Source organism: Hemicordylus capensis, chromosome 5, assembly GCF_027244095.1.
Source record: "Hemicordylus capensis ecotype Gifberg chromosome 5, rHemCap1.1.pri, whole genome shotgun sequence".
Taxonomy (NCBI): domain Eukaryota; kingdom Metazoa; phylum Chordata; class Lepidosauria; order Squamata; family Cordylidae; genus Hemicordylus; species Hemicordylus capensis.
Genome location: NC_069661.1, coordinates 148,441,044 through 148,454,521, shown reverse-complemented (window position 1 = coordinate 148,454,521; position 13,478 = coordinate 148,441,044). Strand labels below are relative to the sequence as shown.

The window sequence follows — 13,478 nt, the reverse complement described above, 5'->3', positions numbered from 1 at the left end:
ACCTGGTACCATTGGGAAGGAAGCAACCATGTAAACACTTTCCCCACATATGGGCTACATGTTCCGGACTTCTCTACACTTGCTTCCTGGGGGTGGGGTGTGTGTGTACAATGTGAATCTACCTAGGACTCCTCAAGGAGTGCTGGGTACACACTTTAAAAAGGGTCTGCTGAAACAGGACGCATAGAATGGATAGCAAGCAAACTAATCCGGATTCCATTGCCCTGTGCTTTAGATTGAAAAATGATGGGGAAGTACAAGGCAGGTGGGGGGAAGTGCCCCCTAATTAGCTTGTCCCCCACCTCCCCCATTCCTGTTTAAGAAATCGAATATGTGAGACACAGCTTGTCTACCCATAAATGCACTTTGTTACTTCTGTCTTCTCCACCCCATTTTCCCCTGGTGCTGCTACTGGGAAAACTGTTCTAAGGTTTTCTTTCTCTGGAGAAAGTGTTCTTGCTCCCGAGCAAGGATTGCTTCCTCTATATGAAGCTAACCTTAGGATACATTTCAAGAGAAAGAATCTGATCGGCAGTGCATGTTTGGACAGCAATAAAAGTATCTGATAGTAGGGAAACTCTCCTGGTTCAAAGGCTCAGCATACAGCTGTATTATTTTCTCTTAATGACTTAATCAGTGAATCCTGGAAGCTTGAAGTCTAGCTATATTATCAAATTAAGCTACTATAACTGAGTGATTCTTTTTCATTATGGTGATACAGTCAAAAAGGGCTATGAAGATTTTTGAACAGTTCTGGTTCAGAGGTGTGTATTATTGCTTTCAGCAAGGTGGATCAAAATAGGTGTTGAAATTATTATATGTTGAATCTCATCAAAGATAGATTTAAGAGCAACAGAGTGAAATAGATATGTGGGATTGTGAGGTTTAATTTAATTACAAGGAACCCAGAGCAGTGCACATGGTTATGTTTATCCTCACAACAACCCTGTGAAGTAGGAAAGGCTGAGAGACAAGTGGCTGGCCCAGAATCATTCAGTGAGTTTCACAACTGAATGGGAATTTGAACTTGGGTTTTGCCAGTCTTATCCAACACTCTTAAGAACGACACAACATTTGCTCTCTAAGGTGCAAATTTCACAATGCCAGCACTCCTTGAAAACTGCAGTGCTCATTTAAATCGGACCAGGGGGAAAGTCAGACTGTTGCTGTGGCATGGCGTAGCAGCCATTGGTCGCTCTGCCTTAGAGCATCACTTCCCAGCCCTAAGGGTGGCTTAGACATTGGTGCAGTGTGTAATAGGGTGCTGCTGTGTGAGCCCCATTAAGGGTCTCAAGGGTTTCCTCTCAGGATTGCAAGCTTGTTTGGTAATCTTATAAAGTTCTGGTTTCTTCTCTGGATGTTGAATTGCAATGGGAAGTACATATTGTAGTGCTTTCGTCTTTAGAAACAAAAGGAGAGGGGGAGTAGGCTTTTCTCCTCCCTTTCCAATTTTTTTTAAGAAAGCAAAATAACTCATGCAGAAAAGGAAGTTCCTAATGCAGCTGACGTGCATGGTGCAAAACGTAGAACTTGGGCTTCCTTGGGGGGTTGGAGTGTATATGTGCACACATGTGCATAGTTGTGCAATTATATCCCACCTCTGTCTTGGTTTCCTTCTGTATTGCATGTCTGGAGGGTGCCAAGGTTATACTTCACCTAGGGTGCTAAAAACCCTGGCCCTTGATGTCCACGTGTATGTGTGGCTTCTGGTTTCCTCTGCTGCAAGGTCTGCATAGCCATCAACCCCTAGTGAGATAGGAGCTGTTATTGGAGGAGAAACCAGTGCCATGTGCTACTAAGGGCCCTTGTGATGGGAATCAGATTGGAGGGAAGCAATATTCTCTGATTTTTAAAAATCTGTGTTCAGAATCAGTTTTGTTCTGGGCAGCAGTATCACGTCAGTGTGTGCACACATGCATTCAGAATGGGGCCTTCCTTATCAGGGGCGTATCTAGGGTGGGGCAGGCAGGGCATGTGCCCCGGGCACCACTTGAAGGGGGCGCCATTTCTTAAAATTATTTTTTTTTTTAAAAAAGCCTGCCAAAAACAAAATGGCCACCGCACATGCTCAAATGGCCTCTGTGAGGCCCTAGGCCATACCAGGCATCAGAGGCCACTTGAGCATGCATGATGGCCATTTTGTTTTCAGCTGCCATTTTTTAAAAAAATAAATAATTTTAAAAATGGCCACTGCACATGCTCAAATGGCCCCTGTGAGGCCCTAGAGGCCAGCAGGGGGGAGGGGGGACCTCTGCAGACCCCCAGCCATGGCCTTTAGGAAGCACCCCGAAGGGGCTACAGGTATTTTTTTAAAAAAATATATGTCACTGTACACATATTCAGATATGTGGCTTGTATGTGACCTTCAGACTTGTATTTTTCAGCTGATATTATGGTAAAGTTATCTGAAAGATGTGTGTCAGATGTTTGGACACGGGGCATAATTTCAATGCTTGCCCTAGGCTCTATTTTCCCTAGATACGCCTCTGTTCACATGTGCCTTGTCAGCATTGGTATCAACCAGTGTCTTTATGCCACCTTTATGCATTATATATTTTGTAAACATTCCTATGGCAAAATACATGTGTTGCTACATTGTATTCATGACAGAATCATGCCATCTTCTCCATAACTGGCCATTGATAGCCCCGATATAGTTTGATTGATTGGTCGGTCAATAAAATATATTACAAAAACAGCATAAAATGCTAGTGCGGTTTCCTTTTAAGGAAATTGAAGTGTGCTCCTTGGACTGCCATGTAAGTATACTTGGAATCAGTGTCCTTGAAAACAGGTTATGTGTACAAATAAGCCCTATTCACAAGTTACGTTCAATGCACAAACAATGGTACACTTCATATCTGTAGCCTGTGTTTGAGGGGCCTGTAGTCAGGTCCACCTTTTAAATGAATCCATGTACAAGCATTCACAGAAAAATGTGTACATGTGTAGCATCTGTAACATCTGAACATAATCTAACATCTGAATAGGGCTATAGATATAAAGAAAATCAGAATTTATCTGATGGCATTTTCAGCTCAGTACAGAAAGGAGTGCTTACACATGCATTGTAGAATGTGGAGCTGGTTTTATCACCTTTTTGAGACAGAGGATGTGTCTGGATGTGGATTTTAAAACATCAGCACATGTGGTACAAGAAGTCCATATAGAGTTTTGTGACCCCTTCTTTGCATTTGTGCACCTTTTGGAAGTTTGGAACTCATGAAGCTATAAAACGAAGGGATTATTGAAAGAATAGTTGGTGCTTTTAGATTTTATGTATTAGCCCATATGAAATATTAACATAATAGGTATTATTGGTTATTTTAATGTGTATGTATATGTGAATTTTGATGATTTTAAGGATTTATGTATTGATTTGAGTATATATGTGGGTAATTCTACAACAGTATATATTAAATATCCAGCAACTTTCATCCTTTGATATGTTTTGAGAAAAATCCTTACAATATTAGGTTGCAAAATCCTTACAATATTAGGTTGTCCCCTTAATGTCTTTTTACAGATTTATTTAATACTAGTGGGCCCGGGCACAGAGCATCTGTGCCTCTAGTGCGGCCGGGCCCACCGCCGCCTGCGCTGCGGCCGGGCCCGCCGCCTTACCTCTGCGGCCGGGCCTGAGGGTGCCGCCGCCGCCAGGCCCGAGGGTGCTGCCGCCGCCGCCGGGCCCGAGGGTGCCCCCGCCGCCGCCGGGCCCGAGGGTGCCCCCGCCGCCGCGGCCGGGCCCGAAGGTGCCCCCGCCGCCGCCGGGCCGGAGAGTGCTGCCGCCGCCGGGCCCGTCGCCACGGCCAGGCCCAAGAGTGCCGCCGGGCCCGGCCAGGCCCGCCGCCTCGCCTCCGCGGCCGGGCCCGGCCAGGCCCGCCGCCTCGCTTCCGTGGCCGGGCCCAGCCAGGCCAGGCTACCTCTCTCTCTCCTCCCGCCCCCCGTCTCCGGCGGGGCAGAGTGTGGCCGCCGCCGCCAGCGGGCCTGGCCGGCCCCAGAGTGCCGCCATCAGGCCCGCAGGCCTTGCCTCCGCAGCCGGGCCCAGCCCGGCCAGTCCCGCCGCCTTGCCTCCGCGGCCGGGCCCGGCCCCGCCGCCTCGCTGGGCCCCGCCGCCTTGCCCCGCCTTGCTGGGCCCGCCGCTCGCTGGGCCCCGCCACCACGGCCTGGCCCGCCGCCATCGCGCTGTGGCCGCCGCCTCGCCCCGCCTCACGGCCCGGGCCGCCGCCACCTTGCTGGGCCCACCGCCTCGCTGGGCTCCGCCGCCGCAGCCCTGGGCCCGCCGCCTTGCCTCCGCAGCCGCCCAGCAAGCGAATTCTCCTGGGTGTGCTGCCAGCCAATCAGGTGCCCCTGCAGCCCAGCCAATCAGCTGGGCTGCCGGGACGCATTTCTCCTGGGCACACCCAGGAGAATTATATATATAGATTGCATACAGCAAAGGTTTTGTGTGGGTGGGTTCTTGTGGTGCAATATAGAGTTTCTATTGGACTCACCTAGGTCCTTCTTTTTGTTGCCATTCTTTCACCTGAAACATGTCCTTTATTTTTATTTATTTTTTGTGGGGGGGGGGGGACTCCTTAATAAGTTGAAAAACTTCTGTGGAGAGGGGTGGGAAAGTTGGCCTCATGACTGTAAACTATGAGAGCAGGTCTGCCCTTCCCCGTGCCAGGGATGCACCTAGGCAATTGGGGTGCCTCCAGCAGCCACCGTGCCCCTGCCATGCCTCTGTTTTTTGTTTTTGCATAATTCAAGCCACCATGGCATGTGTGTGGCTGAGGGGTGGGCCGGGGGGGGTGAGCTGAGCAGGACTTGCCTCCCACCCCCCAGTGGGGGTGGCCGGAGTGACCACTTGGCCTGTCCATTCAGCCCAGAGGCTCTTGTTTACTGCGAGGCGCTACAGTGCACCAGTGCAGTTAAAATAGATTGCCACAAGCCCATGATGCCATGCGCTGGAGCGCCTCGCAGTTATCAAGAGCCACTGAGCTGAATAGACAAGCCCAGCGGTCACTTTGGACAACACCGGGGGAGCAGGCAGGCAAGTCTTGCTAAGCTCACTCCCCAGCTGCCACTCCTCGCTTAAATTATACAAAACAAAAACACCAGTGTGGCGAGACGGGCACAGGTGGTTGCAGGAGGGGCCCCCCTGACTATTTGGAGTCTGCCCCTGGAGGCCATGGACCAGGGCCCCAATGTCCGAGGGTAAGAGAGCCTCTGCCCCCCCCACCAGTCAATCCTCAAGGAAAAACATTCTGAGCAAAAAACACTCTGAGCAAAGTGACTTTCAACAGCAACTGAGTGCTTCCGTATTTCTATGTGACACCTTTTTGCTTCCTGATAAAATAATATACTGGAGAGTAATTGCAGTGCTGTTGGTGGCAGCAGCAGCCAGAGGGGCAGGAAGTGAGGGGTACATACCAGCTGACAGAATGTCAACAAAACATTAAGCAAAAGCACTTCCAACAACAACATATGGTTTAAATATAGTGGCAGAAATAATAGCTGTAAGGAGGCAATCGCTAGAATGCCTAAAAATGTAAGAGTAGCATCCTTAGCGGGATTCATCCATCCCCTGTGGGGCCATGAGCTACCATGGTGGGTCTTTTGAGAGGACAGAGAGGAGGTCCCTTTGTCCAATGTTCATATTAATGTGCAGTGCATCAAACTATGTGCAGCAGAAGCTAAGATTTTGTACAGTTGGGCCTATTGAGTTTAATAAGGATGTGGGTTGTTTCCTAAGAAGAAACAGAGGGGGCGGGGATAATTGTTTGCTTTCCATTGTCATAACCTTATACAAAAAGTACATTACAGCCTTCTGTTGCGCCCTCTCATTCTTTGTGGGCCATCTTCATTTTTTGTGCTTGCCCTCTTTCTTTGTCCTTCTTATTTCCCCTCCCTCCCTCTCAGTCACTTTCGATTCATTCGCCTTTTTCCTTCTGTAAGCAAATTCTGAAGGAAGGGGATGCTTGTGGGTAGGGGTGGGCTGCAGCCGCTGCTTGTACAGTTGGACACAAAGTTTATAATAAACCTGCATGCTTCCTCTGTAACATGTAAGACTGCAAAGGCAACAGCCGCACCCATTGCATGTCCCCAGCATCTGGGATTCAGCCTGTGCACCTGGAGGTTCTCTATAGCCATCATGACTAATAGCCACAGAAAGATCTCTCTTCCCCCGTGAATATTTCTAACCCCCTTTCAAGCCCATCTAAGCCAGTGGTCATCACCACATCTAGAGGTGGTGAGTTCCACAAGTTAACTGGCTTTCTTTTTGTGTATTCTGAACAGAGACGGGCCTCAGTGCTGAATGTGATTTAGAGGAATTTCCTAGCTAAAGAACTTCAGCAAGTGATTAGGTGGAAATCTAATCTAAGTGTTTAGGTGGGAAATTAGCTGGGGACATGCAATGGATGTGGCTGTTGCCTTTGCCCTCTTACATGTTACAGAGGACTCATGCAAGGCTTATTATAAACTTTGTGTCCAACTGTACAAGCAGCAGCTGCAGCCCATCCCTATCACAAGCATCCCCTTCCTTCAGAATTTGTTAACAGAAGGGGAAAGTCAAATGAATACAAAGTGACATGTGGGGAGCAGGGAGGGCAGGACTGGGATGACTCGCCCTGGTGCTCTGACACTTTGAGCTGCACCCCCAAGACCGTGTTTGGATTCAAACCAGAGCCAGCATGACCAGTAACAGTAACTTGTGACTTCACAGTCAGCCACAGAATTGTGCCCTCATGGTTCCCCTTGGAAACCTGCGAAGATTCGGCAGCAGGCTCACTTGGCAGCATTTTAGATTAGCTGAAGCATCTTCGATAAATTGGCTGTCTTCGGCTGTCAGTTTATTAGCAGCTTAGCAGCTTGTCAAGATGGGTGGCTGTTGGTCATGTGTGGCCTGCAGGTAAGTCGCTGGCCTGGTGGGTGAAGCAAAATCTAATGGCGGTGTGGACTTGGTTTTTAAAGATGCCCTTCCGTTGTTTTAGCCTGTCTGGGCAGAGAATTGAAGCCCAGCCTGCTGTGTTCACACGTGTTTGTGCTTCCTGTGGGAACTTCAGTGGTCACAAGTTCACCACCACTATTCACACCACACAGCTTCTCCTTGAAATGCAGGCAGCCCTCGAAGGTCACCTGCTTGGCTGATTTCCACTGTGTTTCTTAAGCTTGGAGGTCCTAGACTGGTGAAGCTGTATCACTCAGGAGCTACTGGCTGGCTCCTGTGGGCCCACTTGGGGGGTTGTGGGGAAATCCTGCCCATCAGTTGAAGCTGACTTCAAAAGCTGCCCCCCAGCACCCCCATGTTATTTCCAAGAACATGCCTAACCTTTTCTTCTTTTATGTTCCCATAGGTCTCACCCAGAGGCAGAACCAAAGTGAGTTGCTCTCTTCTCTACCCTTGACTCCTCTTAATGCTTTTGGCTCTGGTGTGGCCAGCTGAAGGGATGGGGGTGGGGAGTGATGAGCGGAAGGTATCCAGACATAGCCCAAACCCAGGTGTGGCATATATTGCCTCATCAAGGTGAGCCCATCTCCTTTCCATGTTCAGAATGCCAGTAACTGGCTACTGAATCAAATGCCAATTTCATCAACTGTCCCCTTGATACCTTTGGCAGGCTGCCTCCCTCCTATTTAAAACACAAAACAGCATGTATGTGTCCCTTGTGGGGGGGGGGAACTACACTGGAGAGGGGTGGGAAAGCTGGCCTCATGACTGTGAACTACGAGAGCAGGCCCACCCCCCGCCCCGCCACAGCCAGTCAGTCCTCAATGAAAAATACTCTGAGCAAAATAGTGAGTGACATTCAACAGCAATTACATTCACTGCTCCCAGCTATGGAATTATCCAAAATTAGCAGGGCCAGCTAGAAGGATTAGGGGAGAGGACATACTTGGCTGCATGTGAATTAAAATTAGAGGGAGGGCACATACTAGTAATATCCCTAGTAATACTAGTAATACCCCTAGAATTACAGGGGGAGGAGACCCTCTCTTTCCTGTGATTTGCTAATAAGAATATTTCTCCTTATCTCTGCAGGGATGAAGATGAAGAGGGGACACTGACAGGTAAGTGGATGATGAGAGTGCCTGCTTCTCCTCAGGGCTCCCCAGCCCCCCAGGGAAAGCCTCCTTGGAGAACTGTTTCTCTTAGACAATGGAGAGAGATGGGCAGACATCGATCCGATGGATGGATAGCAGGAGGGCAGATTCAGCCACCTCTATCCTTTGCTGTTGATGCAGCCGAAAGTGTTAGAGGAGACGGGGGGGGCGGTTTCTGTGAGTCATATCTAGCTATCCTCCATTCGAGGAGGAGATGGGAAAAGGGCTGTGGCAGCAGGCAGGTAGGTTTGGTCATTCTCCTTTAGAGGTTGTGCACTTTTGAAAAAGTCCTGCGAGAACCCTTTGCCCACACTCAGCCCAAAAACATCCTTTGGGTCTTTTTCTCCCCGCCTTCAAGAAGAGGAAGGTAATTATTTCCAAAGTATCTCATTTTTTGACAATTACATGGGTCAAGATGGAATTGGAGGATCACCTGAAAACAAGGGCAACATTTCCTGGCCAATGTGCTCTGAGCTTGGTCCAAAGAGACTCCTTCTTTCTCCGACCACAGTTTTCTACCTCTAGGAGCCAGGGCCGCATTCCTGAGATCACAGCTATGCTTCCTGCTCATGGCATCCAGGCAGATTTTCAAGACCCCCCACCCCACTAGGCCAAGAGGCTGTAACTGGGGGTTGATTCGTGAACCAGAGATAGTCCATGTCAACCATCAGCTCCCATTCTGCTCAAAGGAGAAGCTTCTTTCCTCACACAGAAGGGAGTAGTGGAACAATTGCTTTGCATGCACAAGATCTCCTGTTGAGACATCATCATCTTCTGTTAAAGGATCTTAGCTAGCTAGGAAAAGGCCTCTGCCCAAGAGTGGCTGCCAGCCAGAGTAGGGCAAAGAGAGCCAAGAGTATGACTTGGTAGAAGGCAGCTGCACTTGTATGTACAGCAGACAGAGCCTGGCCACTGCACTCCCTTCTGAAGTGTACTTGGTGAGGGCTGTCTTGCCAGTCAGTGCTATGCAATGTACTCCTCTTCATTCCTTGCTTGGTCCCTTGGGTGGCCCACCTCACCCACAATCCCAGGCTACTTCCCAGCTGGCTAACCTAGGCAGAAAAGGGAGGCCATTTCTACAGGCCTACAAGCCATGATCATTTCCTGATTCCTGCTTTATTTCCTCTCTTTCAGGTCATCCCAGAAACCTGACCCATGTTGTACCATTTTCTGGGGGACTCCCCAATGTTTTGGGGGACACTCTGGGGAAAGAGCTCATTGAGGAACCTTCCGTGCCAGAACCTCTTCCAGCACCTGGCATGACCAATGACATCCTGGAGGAAGAGCTCACTGAGGAAACCTCAATGCCAGAACCCCTTCCAACACCTTGCATCACAAATGACCTACTGGGGAAAGTGCTCATTGAGGATACCTCAGTGCCAGGTCCTTCCATCCTCACAGACACTCCAAAGAAAGGAGCTTCTGTGTCAAAGCCCTTACTAGAGCCTTCCATTGCTTATAATTATCTTCAGCAAGATGTAGAACTCCTCAAAGAGTTACAGAATGACTATGTCCAGCAGCGTAAGTATTGCGACACCTCAGAAACCTTTTGCATATACACCCAGCACAAAGATCAGCTGCAGTTTTGATACCCAGCCCAGATGATGGACTAAGCCCTAACACTGCCCTTTTTGCAAGTCACCAGCACTCAGCCTGGACAGCACATACAACATTTGTTCCTTTTTGTTCTCTTTGTTGCAGAACTGAGTGTTAGCCGCATTTCCCAACAGTTCCCTTGTTCTCTCCGGGCCATCAACCTGCAAATTGGACACATGCGGACAATTCTCAACCGCACTGAGGTTCGGCTGCAGTGGTGGGAAAGGGAAGGTATGTTCACAGCATGCCCCTGAAATTGCTGCTGGGTTAAGAATGACTCTTTTGTTTATTTCATGTTGAAATGCTTGATTTGAGTCTGCATCTAAGGTTTCAGGGGGAAGGCCTGTGAGTGGGTTGTCAGTGCTTGCTGAAGTGTTCCTTTGTTTTCTGTCTTTCATGTGTCCAAGCTCCAGTGCCTGTAATCCAAGCAGCTTCTCAGAGTGAGCAGTGAGGGCAAGTGATGGTGGGTGTGGTAGGATGTCAGCCTTTGCAGCTGACCTCCTGCTGCTTCTTCTCTCTTCCAGATGTTCCTGCAGACCCTGCTGCACTTCTCCAGCCCTCAGGGTCTGATTCATCATTGTCCTCTGCCTCCCTTGAGGTTGCCTCCATCCCACCCTCCACCTCCACCTCTTCCCTCCTCCTGCATCCCTCTCCACCTCCTCCTCCTTCCCCACCTCCTCTGGAGCCAGACCTCAGCAATTTGAAAGAAAATCTGCAGAGTTTGGTAGAGATGCAGGTCCATCAGCTGCGTGACCGTAAGTCTCACAGACACAGGCGTAACTGTAGGGGGGGCACATGCCCCGGGCACCACTTGGCAGGGGGCGCCAAAAAGTGCCCCCGCCGATTTGCCGGGAAAATTTGTTGTTGTTGTTGTTGCAGAGCAGTCCCCCTCCCCCAGTCCCGGCGCGCGCCCCCCCATTGGCATTACTCATCCAGCACTGGGCGCCGCAGCGTCTTCGTAGTCCAAGTCTCTGACTCTCACTCCCCAGCACACCCCGCCGCCCCGCCACCAGTCGCGCATGCGTTGAGAGGAGGACACTCACCAGAGCAAACTTCCTGAACAACTCCCTCTTCTGAACAACTTCCTGAACGCCCGAACCAGTTCCCCCTTTTGCTCATTCAAGTCCTTACTCCCCTATAATCTAACCACGTTTTAACTGAAAAGGTTCAGGGAGGGGGAGATGGGGGGGATGTGGAACCTTGGGTTCCACATCCCCCCATCTCTCCCTTCCTGGACTTTTTCACTATGTAATGCAAGCTAATTTAATTATATGTCATCATCAAAATGGATTAGCTGTTTCAGCCCATCAGGAAAGTCTAAACCTCCACCGATTTAATTAACCAGTCTGAAAATCAGATGAACAGAGAATGTTTTAATGAAAGGTGGTATATAAATTTAACAATAAGTAAAACTCATTAGGAGCGATTAGCGACTACTTAAACATTGGTGCTGCCAAGCAATTTGTAAATAAAACTAGAAGCCCTTTGAAAATAAGCTGGAATTAATTGTAGGTTGGGCAGGGGGTGAAAGTATATACTTCTAAACATTTATTGTTAAATTTATATACCACCTTTCATTACAAACAACCCCAAAGTGGTTTGGTTTTAGTCATGGATTTTAATTTTAATTGCTCTTTTTGTCAATGTGATGAAGATTAGGTAAATCTGAGTGGTCTTAGGCAACCAATGTTGCATCTGAAATGCCATTTCATTTTTTATTGTCATAAATATTCTCCAACCAATTTAAATAGCAAAGGTGTATATTATCGCTTTATTCTATTGCAGGGAATCTCAAAAAAGCAGGATTTGCAACTAAGGCAGTGTATATCTTCTCTAAAATGGCCCTTTTATGTTTTTCTAACTTTGAAATCGTAACATAAAACAAAGCATAAATGCATAAATGCTTCCCCCTCCATTTGAAACCTTTTCTGGTGTAAATGCGCGCGGTTTTGGAAAAGGGGAGTCTTTCTTTAACAGCGGGAGAATAAGGAGTCTTTAGCACTATCACCCTAGTCCCTCGAATTACTTTGGAGTCCTTGGTTTTTGTTTTGTTAAAATACAGTCACTCACAAGGGAAAGTCAGGAACAGAACCAGGGCATGAGGGAGGGGCATCATAATCATAATAATCATCATTGCATCATAATTCTGATGTCTGAGATACAAGCCAACTTCACAGGGTTGTTGTGAGGAAAAACCTAAGTATGTAGTGCATTTTGAAATTTTTGGTAATTTTTGTAATTTTTAAAAATTTTTAAATAAAAGTTTTCTGAAACGTGTGTCAGTCAGATGTATGTTGGGGGGGTGGCGGGGGGGACGCGGCGGGGGGGCACAATTTCAGTGCTTGCCCCGGGCGCCGTTTTCCCTAGTTACGCCTCTGCTCACAGAGGCAGCACTCCATAACCTCTACCTTTTCCATCCTCATTGTGATTTTTCAATCTAAAAAACTTATAGTCTAAAAACAGAGGCAGGGATACAACAGAAGAAGTAGAGGGAAGCTGAGGTGGGGGCAAGTGGGGAAAAGATGTGTATGTATTTCAGCTGCACCTCCTTAGGACCAGGGAGACCTAGGTTTGAATTCTCATCCAGTCAGGAAACTCTCTGGGTGACTTTGGGCCAGTCACTTGTCCCACAGCCTAACTTACCTCTTAGGGTTATTGTGAGGAAAAAATAACCATGTAACCATGTATAAACCTCCCTGAGCTGCTTGAGGAAGAGCAGAATATGAATGCTAAAAGGAAAACAAATATACCCTTTTGAGTTTAAGCTGAGATGCAACAAGAAACCAAGGAGAATGATATACAATTGTGCATATTGCAAATCCTCCTTATAGTGTCATCAATGTACATGGGCAAAAGTTCCCTGCCACCAGGAGCATACAGTCTAAAGTTTGGCTTTGGAGAGAGAAGTGAGGAAGAGGAGGAATGGGAGAGGAAAACATAAGGGGCATTCAATTCAAGCCGATGGAGCTGCCTCTACTGAGGCATTACGCCAAAGGCTGCGCGGTGGGTTTTCAGGTATCATTGGAGGGATGGGAGAGAGACGAGGGGCCACATCTGAGTGGCTGTTCCAGACCCAAGGGTCAGCGAGAGGGAAGAGAAAGAGTTGTTTTAGAGAGCAGGAGACCTTCAGGTGGCTCCTGAAGACAGGGAAGCGGGAAGAGCAAAAATCAACCTGACGAGGTGCAAGTTCACCGGGGGGGGCGTACATAGCCATGGAGGGTTTTCAAGACAGAGAGGAGGAGTCTGTGCTGGGCATGGAAGGGGACTAGAAGTCCGTGCAGGGACTGACAAGGTGGAGGACAGGCCCCTTCACCCTGTTTGTTTTCTCTCCTTCAAGGCCAAAGAGACCTCCACAGCTGCCAGGAATACTTACAAAGCTTCAAGGCACTGAGGGGACAGTTGAGGCAGCTAAGGAGCAGACTGGCCAGGGTGGAAGCCACTATGGGGATCGTGGTTCCTCCAAGGGAGCTGGACGTTGCTGAGGAAGACGGGGAAGGCAAATTAAAAGAGACAACTGTGCTACTATTTACATAGTAGCAATAAAATGCTGTGTATATATTTTTAAAATATTAACTATTTGTTTGCATAGGATGTAGAGATAGAACAGCAATAAAACTTGCATATTTATTGTTTTAAAAAATAAAATGTTTTATTTTAAAGAAAATACATTTGTCTTGCTTTGAATAGTCTTTGGGTAGAGTTGGGTAAAAAGGTCTTTGGGTCAAACTCAGCTACAGAAAAGATTCTCTTGGTCAGTCCACTCAGGGCCAAGAGATGTTTGAGAGGTTCAAGAT

The 13,478-nt window shown here is 48.2% G+C and overlaps 1 protein-coding gene and 1 long non-coding RNA gene across 24 annotated transcripts in view; one reads left to right on the top strand and one right to left on the bottom strand.

Moving 5' to 3' along the window:
• MAGI2 (membrane associated guanylate kinase, WW and PDZ domain containing 2) overlaps positions 1 to 13,478 on the bottom strand; it is a 953,479-nt gene that overhangs the window by 519,157 nt on the left and 420,844 nt on the right. The window lies entirely within an intron of this gene.
• LOC128325654 (uncharacterized) lies at positions 8,027 to 13,386 on the top strand. Its single transcript, XR_008307536.1, has 5 exons — positions 8,027 to 8,055; positions 9,223 to 9,609; positions 9,790 to 10,124; positions 10,209 to 10,439; positions 13,022 to 13,386. It is a non-coding gene; the product is annotated as an uncharacterized LOC128325654 (long non-coding RNA).